The 4,331-nt window shown below is 33.9% G+C and overlaps 1 long non-coding RNA gene across 1 annotated transcript; it reads right to left on the reverse strand.

Annotated features, from left to right (window-relative positions):
• Positions 1-2,185: 2,185 nt before the first annotated feature.
• LOC141621393 (uncharacterized) lies at positions 2,186-3,558 on the reverse strand. Its single transcript, XR_012532287.1, has 3 exons — positions 3,178-3,558; positions 3,015-3,083; positions 2,186-2,267 (listed from the first exon to the last, which is right to left on the reverse strand). It is a non-coding gene; the product is annotated as an uncharacterized LOC141621393 (long non-coding RNA).
• Between the last annotated feature and the right edge of the window lie 773 nt (positions 3,559-4,331).

The raw sequence follows: 4,331 nt of genomic DNA on the forward strand, positions 1-4,331 counted from the left end.
TTGATTCGTGCTTAATCTAATATGTTTACACTACTACATAAATCATGAAGGACATCGGACTTCTAGACACATGGACATCGGATTATAGGCCGATGTAGAGTTCAGTCCCGTCCATATGGGGTGTAATGGACATGGGACTTTAAACCGATGTCCATTAATATATGCACATCGAATTTTTAAATATATCCGATGTCCATATGAGTAATGAACATCAGATTTTAACATTAATCCGATGTCCATATGTATAATGTACATCAGATTTTTATAGAAAGCCCATGTCCTTTGAAGCTAGAATTACATCGAACTTTTATAAATCCGCTGTCCTTTATATTGTTTTTTTTTTTTTTTTTTAAATTTCAAAAGAGCAGGCCAATTCATATTGCATTACACCAATTTGAATGCCAAAACATTAATACAAAACATGCCAACTGCCATTCAACCAAAATGATCGATTTCAATTAATAAAAACCGATCCCAATCAACATACAACGCAACCGTCTCCGTCATCCGAATTCAACAACTAACGAACAACAACAAAGGGCATAACGAATCCCAGCCAACATAACATATGGTCTTGCAGATCATGTAATCAGTTTTTCAAAATGCAACTACCTAATACATTACTACGCTAGCTAGCTATCTACGGCTAGATATTGAGAAAATAGTTCGCCCACAAGTCCTGAACCTCATCTAATTCTTCTTGTGAATATGGCGTGGTGTCTTGAAAAACCTGTAATGCATATTAATGACAATGGGGCAGTCAGACATGGCCTCACAAGGGCAGCTTCATATAAGCTAATAATTAAGGGAAGAAGGTACAGCAGCTAGCTCATTGAATTGGCAGCAGGTTCGCCCACAATGCGTATAGGCAGCAGGTCAAAGTAGGATAATTACTTGAAAAAATACCGAGTTTTGCTATAATGTCGAAACTGACCTCATTGATAGCTTTTGTTGGATTAGAACGCGTGACGGTTTCCAGCATGTACCTCATGACGTAGTACCTGAATTCTACAACACCTTGTTGACGAGCACACTAAAACAACAACTCGACAAGAATTAAACCAATAACATGACTTTGTCAATTAAAAGTGATTGATGATCAGACATTGAATTTGTCGTCATAATAAGCAACAACTTACATTATGTTGCAACCATTGCGGTGCTTGAGAACGCATTCTTTCCCCACCATTGTAGCCGTATACTCTTACCGATCTAAATATAAACATGGTTTCAAATAAATGATTGTCAGCCAATAATAGTTGCCATTTTTAATGTTCTAATTAGTTGAACATTTATTTATGTGCATATCAATAAATGAACTATTAAGATGAACTTACGCATTAATTAAAGATCTCAACTTTGACTTTAAGACCGACTTTCCTAGTGAGTCGAACCAATGCACTTGATTATGATCAGCAACGTCAGTCACAACGAGCATCCAATGATCACTGTAAATAATTTGTAACTTATTTACATGATAATCAATAATAAATGGTGACAGTTTTGTTTATTTAAAAGGCAAGGTTGATCAAAGACTTACTCATCATCCGAGTACCATCATTAGACTTGATTTAACCATCAACGATTTCTTAGGCACAACTCCTAATAGTGACGATCATCTGGCATCAACGCATTAAGGGCAGAATGCTGCTGCATGTGCTGCATGTGGATCTGTGTTTCAGACAGAAATAACGAGATGAATGAAGCAAAGATCATATTGAGGCCAGAACAGCAGCTCCTACCATAGTCGAAGTTCTAGAGTGCAACATGATCAAATAAAAGCTTTTCCCTGAAGGAAGGATCAAACCAAAGATGGAAATTTTTGGCAACATATGATCGCCACAAGACTCACAACATCAATAAAGACTCAAGTCCCAAAAGAATGGTGGACAAAAATGATCCATCAAAGAGAATCACAAGTATAAAAGTAGATCAAAGGAGTAAATGAAATGAAGAATGTATACAATAGGTGAATCTACCCTCCTCTCAATATAGTCCATTATAATGAATACACAAACCCAAATGAAGGGACTGTTGTCAAATTTTAATGCTCAGCTTGTGGAACTTTGACAAAAACATGTAGCAAAAGAATGAATTCATGTTACGATGGCCCATTTAATCAGTGGAACATTCATCTCACCAAAAAAAAAAAAAAACTTAGTATTGAGATAAAAGCAGCTCACTCACCAATTGCACTTTATCAGGCTTGGACCCTGCAACACCAACCCAAGACTTTTCACTAAAAGCCCCTTGATCAGAATTTGGAACTGAAGCAGAAAAAAAAATCCAGTTAAACGATATAAATATATAACTGATAATAATGTTACTGAATCAAATTTTAAGATTTGACCTAGGAATGTCATCAAAGAAACTGAGCACTTAAGCGATATAAATATATAACTGAAGACTAAACAAAGAATTAACTCCCTAGTTCAAAATAGGTTGGTCGAAGAATGCCAACTATTAATTAAATTAATTTTCACTAAGTTCCACCACAATAGAACGATTAAAAATCATAGCGCCTCAATTTATATGAACCCTAACTCGAAAATCATCAACTATACCCTTTTTCAAATTACTATCTCATACTCCAAGCCATCAATCGAATTAAATCTGAATATGAATTGAAATGAAAAAAATATGTAGGCTTGTTCAAGGCCATTAAGGACTAACCTATGTAGGCTTGTTCAAGGCCATTAAGCAAAGTAAATGGCATAAAATCGAGAATCAATTCCATACCCACATCTCCAACTAATTCTCCAACTAATTAGATGCCGAAATTTGAGTAAGATTTAAACATTCACTTGGTAGCATTTCACAAATTAAACCCAAATCAGAGATTTGAGTCAAAATTCTAATGTGGATATAATCAATAAAGCTGTAAACGCATTGATAAAATTGTGTATGGACTATAGTTATTAGATGGACAACCTTTTTTTCTCACGTAAGAAAACAAGTAGAAGTTGAAATTTAAACTTCTCCTGAAACTGAGAGGTCAACCAAGAGCTACTTACCTCATAATTAAACTTAAGCCTATAAATTGGCTTGAATTTTTCAAGATCCAGCATCAATAATTCATCATCCTACAATAACAAAAGCGAAAAAAAATTAACTCTTATGAAATAAAACGTCTAAAGCCTCACTTGAAAGAAAACGTGATAATAAAAATACATCTACCTTATAATGCTCTCATCAGAATCAAGTCCTTTCTAAATTCCTGGTCAACAGTTAAGATAGTCAGCCCATTATAGACTAATATGTATTACAATACTCTTGTCTAATTTGAAAATACACGGATTATCATTAGCTTCATTTCAAGAGCTCAATTTGAAACCTTGGGATCCAGAAGTAAGGTAGAGAGAGCTCATTAATACAGGTTTCAACAATCATATATTTGGTACATTCCGAAGATAAAATCGCTCAAGTTATTCTTTACCAAAAGTACCGTCCAAAAATGTATCTTAGCTAAAGTAAAATAAACATCAATTGTACCTACAAAAGAATACATTGTTGTAATTTGAAAAATCAAAATGGCCATTTGCTTGCAAATTGGGAAGCACATTTGGGATAAATAAGGAGTGTCAAAGCCTGTTTTGGGAAAAAAAAATTGCTAGTCTCATATGAAGTATAAGAGAGTTTTAGATATGTTACTCGACTGAATTTCGAAGATGCTCACTTTCTTGCACAAAGCCATGAGATTTAGATCATCAAAATGCAAGTAGCTGGCCATAAGCGCAAAAAATTGAACTCACAAGACCATACATCAGATGGTATGCCATCATAGTCTTTATCACTGATAAACATGGCACCAATGCAACAAATCAATTCACAGATTTTAGATACTCAAGGAAATACCTATAAGTTGTTAAGTTACTCCAATAATCTAAATAATAACTCCAGAAAACACATATAGTTTATAAGAAACAAAAACTCTATACAAGAATACAATTATCTGAAGCTAATCCAATTTGTTAAACCATTCTATAATACACCCTTAAGATTCCTACAACCAATATCCCCTCAATCACAATATCAAAAAAAAAAAAAACATAATAAGAGTACTCTGTAACATATTACTACCACAATTACACCACTAAGATGTACAATTAAGAAGTTAAGCAAAAAAAACCCCAATATCATATGAACCCTAATTCGGATCGATAGTTATCAATATCACCCATCTTCAAAATTTTTTATCATAAATAAGACCACCAATCGTATTATCAACAAAATCTCCTTTGAACAACCATTTGATGAGAAACCCTAGATATTAAATACCAATATGAATCGAAATCTAAATCTGGAAAACTGAAAATCACATGTAAAGCGAA

Source organism: Silene latifolia, chromosome X (assembly GCF_048544455.1).
Source record: "Silene latifolia isolate original U9 population chromosome X, ASM4854445v1, whole genome shotgun sequence".
Classification (NCBI taxonomy): domain Eukaryota; kingdom Viridiplantae; phylum Streptophyta; class Magnoliopsida; order Caryophyllales; family Caryophyllaceae; genus Silene; species Silene latifolia.